Source organism: Vulpes lagopus, chromosome 11 (genome assembly GCF_018345385.1).
Source record: "Vulpes lagopus strain Blue_001 chromosome 11, ASM1834538v1, whole genome shotgun sequence".
NCBI classification, from domain to species: domain Eukaryota; kingdom Metazoa; phylum Chordata; class Mammalia; order Carnivora; family Canidae; genus Vulpes; species Vulpes lagopus.
Genome location: NC_054834.1, coordinates 84,674,844 through 84,689,383, shown reverse-complemented (window position 1 = coordinate 84,689,383; position 14,540 = coordinate 84,674,844). Strand labels below are relative to the sequence as shown.

At 36.9% G+C, this 14,540-nt stretch overlaps 1 protein-coding gene and 1 pseudogene across 25 annotated transcripts in view; both read left to right on the top strand.

Annotated features, from left to right (window-relative positions):
- The window catches only part of BAZ2B (bromodomain adjacent to zinc finger domain 2B), a 391,511-nt gene that overhangs the window by 116,794 nt on the left and 260,177 nt on the right, over window positions 1-14,540 (top strand). The gene's annotated exons all lie outside the window — the stretch shown is intronic.
- LOC121471230 lies at window positions 5,689-6,792 on the top strand (annotated as a pseudogene).

Below are 14,540 nucleotides of genomic sequence, written 5' to 3'. Positions count from 1 at the left end.
TTATTCTTAATGGGAATAATTTTATTTTAATATGTATATATAATTTTTAAAACCATTTTATTTATTTATGAGATAGAGAGAAAGCCAGGGGAAGGGCAGAGGGAGAAGCAGGCTCCCCCTGAGCAGGGATCCCAACTTGGAGCTTGATCCCAAGACTCCAGGGTTATGACCTGAGCCAAAGGCAGATGCTTAACGACTGAGGCACCTAGGTGCCCCTAATTTGTATATTCTTAATTGTTACAGATAATCATATGTTTCTGTTTACTGGGGAATTAATTATATTTGTATTTGAATTATTTAGAAGGAATGGCTTTGGTAAGATTTTTTGAGGAATATGATCATAATTTTAAGGATTTTTCTTGATTCCCCCAAAAGGCTGTTCTTACTAGGAGGTGTGGCTGATTATTTTCATAGGAGCAAGCAAGAATGTTAACCAGCCTCCTTGAGTTTACTTTTGCATGCCTTAGTAAAGCCTATGCACTATTGTACAATTACTATGGCTACAAAATAAACTTTAAAAAAAAGATTTTATTTATTTATTTGAGAGCGAGAGAGAGAGAGAGCATGAGTAGAGTGAGGGACAGAGGGAGAAGCCAACTCCCCATTGAGCAGAGAGCCTGATATGGGGCTTGATCCTGAGACTCCAGGATCATGTTCTGAGCTGAAGGCATATGCTTAAATGACTGAGCAACCTAGGTACCCCCACAAAATAAAATTTTAAACTTTTATTCATTTATTTTAAAGATTTTTTTTTTATTTTTTTATTTTTTTAATTTTTTATTTATTTATGATAGTCACAGAGAGATAGAGAGAGAGGCAGAGACACAGGCAGAGGGAGAAGCAGGCTCCATGCACCGGGAGCCCGACGTGGGATTCGATCCCGGGTCTCCAGGATCGCGCCCTGGGCCAAAGGCAGGCGCTAAACCGCTGCGCCACCCAGGGATCCCCTATTTTAAAGATTTTATCTTTTTGAGAGAGAGAGAGAGAGCACACACAAGCAGGGGGAGGAGTAGAGAGAGAGGAAGAGGGAGAAGCAGACTCCCTGCTAAGCAAGGACTCTGTTATGCCCTGTAGATGCTTAACCAACTGAGCCACCCAGGTACCCCAAACGTTTTAGCCTTTACATGTCAGCTAGGACTTTTATTTATTTATTCTTCATTTTATTTTTTAAAGATTTATTTATTTTTAGAGAGAGCATGAGTGGGGAGGGGCAGAGGTAGAGAAAGAAGGAGGGAGAGAAGCAAACTCTTGCTGAGCATGGAGCCCAACTTGGGGCTGGATCTCATGTCCCCGGGATCACCAACCAAGCTGAAATCAAGAGTTGGATGCTAAACTGAGCTAGTGAGGTGCCCCTCGGGAACTTTCTTATAAGAGGAGTAATATTTGGATGCATAGAACTAAACGGAGGTACATTCCAAATTGTCTGTAGATAAAGATGCAGAAATTTAGCCAAAGTTTATATGTTCACTATGGATAATGGTAGTCAAAATGTAGATTTGGTTTTCTGTTGTTTATAGGTTAGCATATCATGTATTTTATAAATGAACATTTATTTTCTTTTTATTATTTTAGTTGTCACATAGAGGTAAGGGCTTAAACTTTTGTTTCTCTTAGCATTAAGAGCAAGCCCATTAGGTATGAATTTTGGCCAAATTGCATTACATCTTAATGCTTTACTTTGTCATTTACTTATTAAGTATTTTGCTCTAGGCAAGGAACTCTTCGAGTTAGGGTAGGAGGAAATAAAAAGATAAATAAGATAACTTATCTAATTTAGGAAAATACTAAAGTTTATCAACATGATTTAGCATGTTTTAAAACCTTATATAGCTTTATACTGTATATCATTTTCCAGCCTGCTTTTTCCACTCACCTTTGTATTTTTGTTTCTGTGAGTCAGTAAATTGGGATTGACCTAGGTGGTTTTAACTCAGGGTCTCTCTTGAGGTGGCTATCAAACTTCCACTTGGGATAGCAGTTATCTCAAAGCTCAACTGGGGCTGGAGGATCTAATGCCAAGCTCACATTGTTGTTGACAGTTCCTTGTTGGCTGTTGGTAGGAGGCCTCAGCTCTTTGTCACATGGTCATTTCCATAGAGCTCCTTCTGACATGGCAGCTTGCTTCCCCCAGAGTAATGAGAGACAAAGACAGAGGCAGCAACATAGACTCTTTGGAGTGACAATGCTTTAAGAGAGGAAGAAGAAAATTTTGAGCATAAAGCAACTTGGAAAAAGTTATTGAACAGTTCAAAAAATCTAACAAAGTCATGATTTCGGATACTCCCAAACTTAAGATGACTCCAGGAATAATTAGAAACTCTGCTGAATAAATCTGTAGTCCAGATACATATGTATTTCATTGGTATAAAACAAATGTATATATGAGAGGTTCATACCAGTATTAACAGGAGGCTTATTTTCATTCTTAAAGGTGGCTGCTTTGCTTGAAAATAAAAAGCCATATTAGAATCCACTATTTCAAAAAAGATCAAAGTCTAAAGTGGAGTCCCAGTTAGGATCGCAAAATATGCTATCATATTTTAAAGCCTTAATTCTAGTACTATCCATTTTATGATGGAGGGTAAATCTGGACACTTGGTGACTTTAGAGTTTTGTTTAGTTTTGGTTTTTGGCCACCCATAGTGGGAATGGAATCAAAATTTTTAGAGGTTATAATGAAAATGTGAAGACTTTTTAATGAAAACAATCAAGGAGAAAATACTAGACTGGCAGACTCCTTCCTTTGAGTATCTTTAAAATTATGTGAATTGTGATTCCCTTCCTCCTTTTCATATTTTACCATTTAGTACTTGACTATCCCTATATAACTTACCTTAAAATATTTGCTTCTGCTTCCTGAGTCTACCTTTGTTACCATAGAAACAGAAGTGGACGAGGGAAATTGGCAAGACAACCAGCAACTGAAATTAATGAGGATTCTAACTCCTCACCTGTAGTTGTTGTGTTTCATTTACAACTCCTCTTTTAAAAATAAGCAATGTAAGGCCTGTTGAGTAGGAGAAAAAAAAAACCCTGAAACTGAACTCTCATTTGCTTCAGACTTGTTCTCTTGCCTAGAAAGCTATTAGGAAAGAATCTTTTTAACAGCGTGGAAAAGAGTTTTCATTCTTGTGAATAGTTAGACTACTATCCATTCTGTGATGTTATACCTTTAGGTGTTTATCAGATGTTTTTCATTAATAGGTATTAAAATAACACATTTTCTAGGGAATGAGATGTGATATTATGTGATATAAGCCTCCTGTCGTCAGTATGTTTTCGCACATACAATTTAAGTGAACCTGGAAAAATAGATACAGATCTTAAATCTGAAAAGGCATTAAAAACATTATTATGTATAATCAGTCTTTTATTTATCATGTCAAGAAATACTTTTTAAGTATTAAAAAGTATAAAGTTTTAAAATGTAAACTTTAAAAAGTCTATTAGAAACTTTTTAAAAAGTACTTCTTTGCATTTAAAAAAATTACACAAGTGATCTCTAATGCCTAATGCGAGGTTTGAAATCACAACTCTGAGGTTAAGACTGCATGCTCTATACACTGAGCCAGCCAGGTGCCCCTCTTCTTCTTCTTCTTCTTTGTTCTTTCTTCTTCTTCTTCTTTTTTTTAAATTTTCTTCTTGAAATTTAGGTAAATGTGATGAAGTTCACATTGTGAAGAGACGAACTATTCAAGACCATTAGAAGTTTTCTTCCTTCAATGTTTTTTCCCTTTTTTACAATTAAGAAATAGCACATTTTAAAGAATTTTTTTGCTTTAGAAACCTAAATTTAAGCTGCTTTCCTCTGGTTGCATCCTATAAAATTTTTAATTATATTAAATCTATAGGCATACCTCAGAGAAATTGTGGGTTCTGTTCAAGACCACAGCAGTAAAGTGAATACTGCAATAAAGTGACCTAAATGAATTTTTTGGTTTCCCAGTGTATATAAAGTTATATTTACACTATAGTGTAGTCTGTTTAGTGTGCAATAATACCATTATATCTAAAAATAATGTACATATCTTTTTTTAAAAGATTTATTTATTTATTTATTTATTCATGATAGACATAGAGAGAGAGAGAGGCAGAGATACAGGCAGAGGGAGAAGCAGGCTCCATGCCGGGAGCCCGACGCAGGACTCGATCCCAGAACTCCAGGATCACGCCCTGGGCCAAAGGCAGGCACTGAACTGCTGAGCCACCCAGGGATCCCCTGTACATATCTTTTTTAAATTACTTTTGACTACGTTGACATACAATATTACATTAGTTTCAGGTATACAACTTAGTGTTTGACAGGTTTATATATTATGCTATTGCAGTATCATTCACTATGTTCCTTATGCTGTGCCTTTTATTCCTATGACTTATGCATTCCACAACTGGAAACCTGTATCACCCACTCCCCCTCACCCAATTTGCTTAAGTCCCCTATCCTCTCCTTTATGGCAACCATCAGTTTGTTCTGTATTTGTAAGTCTGAATTTGTTCTTTGTTTATTCATTCATTCTTGTTTTTAGATTCTACTTCTGAGTGAAATCACATGGCATTTATCTTTCATAGTCTGACTTATTATAGTTAGCATAACACTCTTATCTATCCCTGTTGTCTCAAATTGCGTCATCTCATCATTTTTTATGGCTGCATGGTATTCCTCAGTAGAACTGCTTTCAAAGCTGGAGTCCGTCCTATCAAACCATACCACTGCTTTATCATCTAAGTTTATGTTATGGAGATAGAAGGCCTCTTTCCTTAAACCTCATGAAACAACCTCTGCTAGCATACAACTTTTATTCTGCGGCTTCCTCTCCTCTCTCAGCCTTCATAGAATTGAAGAGAGTTAGTGCCTTGTTCTGGATTAGGTTTAGGCTTCAATGAATTTTATCACTGGTGTGATCTTCTATCCAGACCATAAAACTTTCTCCATAACAGCAGTAAAGCTGTTTCACTAAATTATCATTCATGTGTTCGTTGGAGTAGCATTTTTAATTTCCTTCAAGAATGTTTTGTTTGCATTCGCAATTTGCCTTTTTGGCACAAGAGCCCTAACTTTTGGCCTGTTTCAGCTTTCAACATGCCTTCCTCACTAAGCTTAATCATTTCTAGTTTTTGATTTAAAGAAAGAGATTGTGACTCTTCCTTTCCCTTAAACGCTTAGGGGCTATTGTAGGTTTTTTTTTTTTTTTTTTAATTTATTCATGAGAGACAGAGAGAGAGAGAGAAAGAAGGGCAGAGACACAGGCAGAGGGAGAAGCAGGCTCCATGCAGGGAGCCTAATGTGGGACTCGATCCCGGGTCTCCAGGATCACACCCTGGGCTGCAGGCAGCGCTAAACCGCTGCACCACTGGGGCTGCCCTGTAGGGTTATTAATCGGCCTAATTTTTGTATGGTTCTGTCTTGTGGAATAGGGAGGACCAGTTTGGGGGGAGAGATCCATCACTGGAGCAATCAGAACACATCCAACATTTATAAAATTTATCGTCTTACATGGGCATGGTTCATGGCCCCTCAAAGCAATTACAATAGTAACATCAAAGATCTCTGGTCACAGAGAACCATTACAAATATAATAATAATGAAAAAGTTTGAAATAGAGGACTTCCAGTGGGGTACTGGCTAGAATCTTCTGCGTGGGTCAATCTTCATGCCTACACATTTCTGCATCCCCAGTGCAGCCCCCCTCCCCCCCCCCCCCCCCCCCCCAGCTTGGGACTCTGCAACCAGTCCAACCCTGCTGCCCTCAGCCTCTGCTGCAGTCTGTGTGGGCTTTCCGTGGAGCACTTGAGGCCTTTCATGGGGATTTTCATGGGGCACTCTGCCTGCAAATGGGCTGGATCTGCTTGAGCCTCCTGTGCTCTTGAGCACCCTGGGGCTATAGCTGCAGCATGCTGCAAACCCAGGGGGACAGAGCTTTTGTTGAATTACTGAGTGATGAAATTGAGGAAGAGAAGAGACAGAATCAGAAGTCTCTCCTCAAGAGGTTGGAAGCCAGAAGTGAATGGGACAGAAGCTAAAGTAGCTGGGAAAGTTGCTAGAGAAGAGATCATTTGTTGTCACTTTAAACATTAACAGTAGCATCCTGCCAACATTTGATGGGGAGGAGGAGCCCTCACAAGGGCAGAGGGTTGAAGAGCAGGAGCCTGAACGGACACCCATTCCCAGTTTCAGGGTTAATGTTATAAAGAATGGTGACAAGAAGGCTCTGTTGCTGGACTGTCACTATCTAGAAGATGAGCTTGGGCAAGAAGAGGAGGACAAAAGTGACATCTTCTCCCTCAGAAAAATGAGCTTTCGGTCCATTGGTGAGCCTGAGGGGAAGGACACCCAATACCAATCCCCTGGTTTGGGCTTTACATGATCCCTTGATGGATTTCCTGGCAGGCTCAGGGGTAGATAACACATTTGCAAAAGAGTAGAGTTCAGCACAGCCCTGGAGCAATGGGAAAACATTCTTTTTCTCGAAGATCCCAGAAAGTTTTATCAAGGGCCATAGAGCAGACAAAACATTGAACATCTTAAATTTATGGCAGGTTTTGCCAGGAAACACACCTATTCTGAAGCCACTCACACACATATTTTGGGATGGTTTTCATTGTAATATCACGGAGAATAATTCAAATTTAAATTATTTCCATTGCCCTCTTATTTACCCATTTATTCTCTACAAATCTTATTCCTAGATTCTTGTGTAACATAGTAATGGACAATAAAATTGGTTTATCTCCTTCCTCAAAAAAAGAAAAACTGGGCAGCCCGGATGGTTCAGCGGTTTAGCGCTGCCTTCAGCCCAGGGTGTGACCCTGGAGACCTGAGATCGAGTCCCACGTCGGGCTCCCTGCATGGAGCCTGCTTCTCCCTCTGCCTGTGTCCCTGCCTCTCTCTCTCTCTCTCTCTCTCTCTCTCTCTCTGTCTCTCTGTGTCTCTCATGAATAGATAAATAAAATCTTAAAAAAACCCCAAATATTTCAAGAATTATCAAATTGTGACACAGAGACGCAAAGTTGTTGGAAAAATGGTGCCGATAGCTTGTTCGAGGCAGGGTTGCCACAAACCTTCAGTTTGTAAAAACACACGCTCTGTGAAGTACAACAGAGCACAAAACAAAGTATGCCTGTATTCCCAAAAGGGCAGTGTTTTTGTTTTTGAAGACATTTTTTTCACATTGTATTTATTTATGAGAGAGAGAGAGAGTGAGTGACAGTGAGAGTGGGCCGAGGGTGGGGAGCAAAGAGAGAATCCTTAAGCAGATACTACACTAGGTGTAGAGCCCAACTCGGGGCTTGATCTCATGACCCTGAGATCACAACCTAAGCCCAATTAATGAGTTAGAGCCACCCAGGTGCCCCTGTTTTCAAAGAGCATTTACTTGTTTTCTTTTAAGTGGGTGGTTAGCAGTAGTTGCTTTTGCCTGGTTTCTTTTCTTTTAGAATTGTGTCTCTTTTTTTTTTTTTTAAGATTTTATTTTCAAGTAATCTCTACAACATCGAAATCAAGAGTTGCACTCTGTACCAGCTGAGCTAGCCAGGCACCCCTTAGTATTGTCTTTAAATCAAGTTCACTTTGAAGTTTGAGAAATTTTTCTTAGACTACACGATTTTTAGGCTCCAGTCTTAAATATTAATGGTCTTTGAACTGTTTTTCTGGTGTTTTGTATGTTTTTTAGAGCTGTTTTGACTGTGCTTCCCTACCAGTAAAAATGTGTTGGGAGCATAGATCACCTATATATGTGTGTGTGTGTATATATATATTTTGTCGTTTTATTGTTTATGAATTATATATTTCCTAATATTGTAGTATATTTATGTAGGATATATGATATACTAAAAAATAAAATAAAAATAAGATGAGATAAAGATGATATAAAAAATATCTTAAATAAAAAAATAAAAAAAAAAAAGAAAAAAAAAATCTTAATATATTTTGCTAAAAGTGAAGCCTTTAAATTATGAGCCAGTTTCTCAAGGTATACTGAACACTTAGGATGATAGTTGTTAACAGTAATAGATATCCATATTATAAGAAGTTTATTGTTAAATTCTTTATTTTGGTAGAGATCCCCCCCCCCACCCCACCCCCCGCATAATATGGTTGATAACTAGGAGCAAAAGCATCAGCTTTGGTATTTTTGTGTCATTTCCTGTGATTCTGTTAGTTTTCTACTCTTAGTCCTGTTTGGTCTGCTATAACAGCATACCGTAGACTGGGTGGCTTATAGACAATAGAAATTTCTCTCACAATTTGGGAAGCAGGGAAGTCTTAAGATCAAGATCCTAGCAGAATCCAAGTCTGGTCGGAGCCTGCTTTGTGGTCATAGAGTGTAGCCATCTTCTTACTATGTCATCAATGTTAGAGGGACCAAGAGAGCTAAGAGGCCCCAATTCCTTGCATGAGAGCTCTATCTCCAACTGAATCACCTCCCAAAGGCCCTCTCTTCTAATGTTAATACATTGGGAGTTTAGAATTTCAACATAAATTTGGGGGTTACACACACATTCAGACCATTAGCATAATCAACCCATGACTTTTTTGTAGGAATGTTTTTAAGCCCCTTTTACTTTGTGAAATTTGGTTGATGGCCAATTGGAAAGAGAAAAAAAAAAATTGCCAATAAGATTTTTGCCTTTACAAGTACTTCTTTGTTCCATATGCTTAGTATTTATTACCCAACTCATCATCAAGTCAAATCATATTTGAGAGCTATCTCAAGAGGATCTGCCCAGTGTTAGTTCTGAGGTCAACCCCAGTACACTCAGTTTTCTGCTCTCTCATACTCCAAACTGGGGTTTTATTAGATGGATATAATTCCTGTTGTTTTCCTATAGTTGCTTCGTCTTATTATCACATCTCCCTTTTGCATCATTATGTTTCCCTTTCTTGGATTATTACCACAACATACTCGGAAAAAAGGATCCTTCTTTTCATTTCCTTCATTATTGCCATAAATTCTCTGCTTTTTACTTAGCAGAATTTTATTTGCTACCTATAATACTTTCCTACAATTCTTTTTTTTTTTTTTTAAGATTTATTTATTTATTTGAGAGAGAGAGAGAGAGCGAGAGAGAGCACACATACAAAGTCAGAAGGGGCAGAAGAGAATCCAGGCCAACTCTCTGAAGAGCGGGGAGCCTGATATGGGGGCTCCATCTTCGGACCTTGCGATCACTGCTCTGAGCTCATGATCCGAATTGAAACCAAGAGTTAGGCACTTAACTGACTGAACCACCCAGCCTCCCCTCTCCTCCTGTTCTTTCTTGATCTGACTTTAGTCATGCTTTTGCTTCACATCAACTCCACCAGAGTGTTCTTGTCAGTGACCCTGACGACTTCTGTGACTTCAGTCAGTTCTTAGTTCTCACATTCTTGACTAAACCTGTAGCATTTAACCAAGTTTATCACTCTATCCTCCTTTAAACTTTTTGTTTTCTTATGCCTTCCACAACTTCATATTTTGTTTTTCCGCCTAGTTTTCTATTTTCCCTTTCTTCGCTGGTTTCTCTTCATGTCCCTATCCATGCCCCAGGCCTTACTCCTTGCACAACTTCTGTTCCTTCACTATAATCACTCTCTTGGTGAAGTCATTCTACCCCCTGGATTCAGATAACATTGAAATGCCAAAGTTGCTTATTCCATTTTTTAAGGAGATATTTTTTCTTTTGAAGTATAAGTGAGGTATAACATTATATTAGTTTAATGATATTCATATATGATGTGAAATAATCACCCCGTTAAGTCTGATTAACATCTATTACCACACATAGTTAACAAAGTTTTTTTCTTGAGATGAAAACTTTTAAGATATATTCCCTTAGCAACTTTCAAATATGCAATATAATTTACTATCCATGTTACCATGCTATACCTTACATCTCATGACTTAATTTACTTTATAACTGGAAGTTTGTAACTTTTGACCTCTTAACCCATTTCACCTATTCCCCCACTCCTGCATCTGGTAACCATCAATCTGTCCTCAGTATGTATTAGGAGTCTTTTCTTTTCTTTTCTTTCTCTCTTTCTTCTTTCTTTTTTAGATTCTACATATAAGTGAGATCATATGGTATTTTTCTTTCTTTAACTTATTTTAGTTAGCATTATGCCCTAAGTTCCATCCATTTTGTTACAAATAGCAGTATTTCTATTTTATGGTTAAGTAATACTTCATTGTAAAAATATACATTTTCCTTATCCATTCATCCATTAATGCATACTTTGGTTGCTTCTTGACTATTGTAAATAATTCTGCAGTGAACATATGTATCTGGGGGTGTATATATCTTTTTGAGTTAGTATTTTTGATCTTCTTCAAATACCCAGAATTAAAATTGCTAGATCATATGACAGTTCTGCTTTTCATTTTTTGAGGAACTTCCATACTGTTTTCCATAGAGGGTTTCCTTTTCTGTATATCCTTGCTAGTACTTGTTATTTCTTATTTTTTATATAATAGCCATTCTAACGCATGTGAGGTGATACCTCATTGTGGTTTTGATTTGCATAATCTTGATGATCATTGATGTTGATTGAGCACCTGTTGACCATCTGTGTCTCTTCTTGAAAAAAATGTTTATTTAGATCCTCTGCCATTTTTTAATCTTTTTTTTTTTTTGCTATTGAGTTGTAGTTCTTTCTATATTTTAGATGTTAATTTCTTATCAGACATATGATCTTCAAATATTTTCTGCGACTGAGTAAGTTGCCTTTTCATTTTTTTTTAATGATGGTTTCCTTTGCTATATGGAAGGTTTTTTGGTGTGTTTTTTTTTTTTTTTTTTTTTTTTTTTTTTGCTATATGGAAGGTTTTTAGATTGATTTAGTACTAGTTGTTTAATTTTACATTTGTTGCCTTTGATTTTGGTGTCAAATCCAAAAAATGATTGCTAAGACCAATGTCAAGGAGCTTACCACCTATGTTTTCTTCTGGAGGTTTTGTGGTTTTAGGTCTTATGTTCAAGTCTTTAATCCATTGTGAGTTGATTTTTTGTATGATGTAAGGCAGTGATCCAGTTTCTTTCTTTTTCGTGTAGCCATCCAGTTTTCCTAATACCAGTAATTACATAGATTATCCTTTCCCCATTGTTTATTCTTGCTTCCTTTGTCACAAATTAGTTGACAGTATATGCATGAATTTATTTCTGGGCTTTCTATTTTGTTCCTTTGATCTTTGTGTCTTGGTTTGTTTTAATGCCAATACCATACTGTTTTGATTACCATAGTTTTATAATGCAGTTTGAAATCAGGACGTGTGATCCCTCCAGCTTTGTTCTTTTTTCTCAAGATTGCTTTGGCTATTTGGAGTCTTTTGTAGTTCCATACAAATTTTAGGATTTATTTGTTCTATTTCTGTAAAAAAATGCTGTTGGAATTTCAGTAGGGATTGCATCGAATGTGTAGGCTGCTTTAAGCAGTATGGACATTTTAATAATATTAATTCCTCCAGCCCATAAGCATGGAATATTTTTTCCATTTATTTATATCCTCTTCAGTGTCTTGCAGTTTTCAGTGTACAGGTTTTTCACCTCCTTGATTAAATTAATTCCTAGGATTTTTTTTTCTTTTTTGTTGTAGTTAAAAATGGGTTTGTTTTCTTAATTTCTCTTTGTGATAGTTATTTGTGTATCAAAATTAAATAGCTTTTTGTATATTGATTTTGTATCCTACAACTTTACTGAATTCATTTGTTACTTCTAGTAGTTTTATGGTGATAGAAATCTTTAGGATTTTCTATTTTTAATATCTTGTCATCTGCAAACAGAGACAGTTTTACTTTTCCATTTCTGATTTGGATGCCTTTTATTTTTCTTTCTTGCCTAACTGGTCTGGCTAGAGCTTCCAATACTATGTGGAATAAAAGTAGGGAGAATTGTTATATGTATCTCTCTCTTGTCTTGTTCCTGATCTTAGAGGGAAAATGTTCAGCTTTTCACAGTTGAGAACGATGTTTGCTGTGTGATTGTCATATATGGTCTTTATTATGTTGAAGAAAATTCATTTTATACCCATTTTGTTGAAAGTTTTTATCATAAATCGTTGAATTTGGTCATATGCTTTTTCTACATCTATTGAGATAATTATATGACGCCTATTCTTCATTTTATTAATGTGGTATATTGCATGACTGATACGTGGATATTGAAGCATCCATGTACCCCAGGGATAAATTCCCCCTGATCATGATGTATGTTCCTTTTTAATATATTGATTTTGATTTGTTAATATGTTGTTGAGGATATTTGCATCTCTGTTTATCAGATAGGTTGGACTGTAATTTTCTTGCAGTGTCCTTGTCTGATTTCGTTATCATGGTAATGCTGGCCTCATAAAATGAATTTTGGATTGTTCCTTACTCCTATTTTTTTTTTTTTTTTGGAACATTTGAGAAGGACCTTTTTTTTTTTTCTTAATGGAATAAATTTATAAGCCTGGAGTTATTTCCCCTGAACTCCATCTTTCATACTAACTGCTTTTGGGGCGCCTATACCTATAGTTTTTTAGTGATTTCAGATTTAATATTCTCAGCGTTAAAGTTGGAGGACTGACATTACCCAACTTTATTTTTATTTATTTATTTTTTTTTAAAGGAGAATTTTTATTTATTTTTATTTATTATTTATGTATTATAGTCACAGAGAGAGAGAGAGACAGGCAGAGACACAGGCAGAGGGAGAAGCAGGCTCCATGCACCGGGAGCCCGATGTGGGATTCGATCCCGGGTCTCCAGGATCGCGCCCTGGGCCAAAGGCAGGCGCCAAACCGCTGCGCCACCCAGGGATCCCCATTACCCAACTTTAAATGTACAATAAACCTACAGTAATCAAGACAGTGTGGTATTGGCACAGGAATAGACAAATAGATCAGCAGAACAGATTGGAAAACTCAGAAGTAGATCTACATCAATATAATCAATTTGATCTTTGACAAAGCAAAACAATAATAAAATGAGGTAAAGATAGTGTTTTCAGAAAATGGTGCTATAATAACTGGATATTCATGTGCAAAAATGAATTTAGATGAAGACTTTACATCCTTTATAAAAATTAACCTAAAATGAATCACAGACTGAAAAATGAAAAGGCAAAATTATAAAACTTCCAGAAGATAACATAGGATAACATCTAGATGACCTTCGGTATGGTCATGCCTTTTTCGATAAAACATTAAAGCCATGATTCATGAAAGAATTATTAAGCTCAATTTCATTAAAATTAAAAACTCGGTCTATGAAAGATAATTACAAGAGAATGAAAAGACAAGACCCAGAATAAGAGAATATATTTGCAAGAGACACTTTTTTTTTTTAAATCTATTTATTCATAGAGACAGAGAGAGAGAGAGAGAGAGGCAGAGGGAGAAGCAGGCTCCATGCAGACAGCCTGACGTGGGACTCGATCCAGGGTCTCCAGGATCACGCCCTGGGCTGCAAGCGGCGCTAAACCACTGTGCCACCGGAGCTGCCGGCAAGAGACACTTTTGATTAAGACCATTATCCAAAGTATACAAAGAACTCTTAAAAATAATAAGAAAACAACCTAATTTTAAAAGGAGCCAAAGATCTTGACAGCTCACCAAATAAATACGTGAAAATGTGCTACATTTTATGTCATGAGAGAAATTCAAACTAAAACAATGAGATACTACTACACACTTACTAGATTGTCCAAAATCTGAAACATTGACAACATCATATGCTGGAAAGGATGTGGAGCAACAGAAACTCATTCATTGCTAGTGGGAATGCAAAATGGTACAGCCACTTGGGAGTACAGTTTGGCAGTTTCTTACAAAATTAACCATATTCTTACCATACATTTTAGCAATCATGCTCCTTATCATTTACTCAGATTAGTTGAAAACTCATGTCCACAAAAAAGGATGAAATTTCATTCATGATTACCAAAACCTGGAAGCAACTCAGATCTCCTTTAGTGAATGGATAAATAATCCAGAAATGGACTGTTATTCAGCATTACAAAGAAATGAGTTATCAAGCTATGGAAAGACATGCAATCTTAAATGCCTATTGAGTGAAAGAAGCTAATCTGAAAAAGCTGCAGACTGTATGACTCCCAAGTATATGACATTCTGGAAAGGGCAAAACTGGGGATAGTAAGAAGATCAGTGTTTGCCAGAGGTTAGAAGGGTAGGATGAATGAATTAGGTATAGCACAAAGGAAGGACAGTAAAATTACTCTGTATGATGTTATATTGGTAGATGCATGTCATTATTATATATTTGTCCAAACCCATAGAATGTATTTCAAGAGTGTACCCTAATGTAAACTACGGACTTGGCATGATAGTGATGTGTTAGTGTAGGTTCATAAATTATTACAAATGTGCCACTTTGATGGAGCATTTTGATAACAGGTATGTATGTATGGGGCCAGAGAACTCTTTACCCTCCTATCAATTTTGCTGTGAACCTAAAATGGCTTTAAAAGGTAAAATCTGTACAAGCGAGTAACCAGCCAGCCAACCTGTATGACTTAGAGTCTTACCAGTGGCCTACAAGGCCCCACATAACTTCCTTACGGCC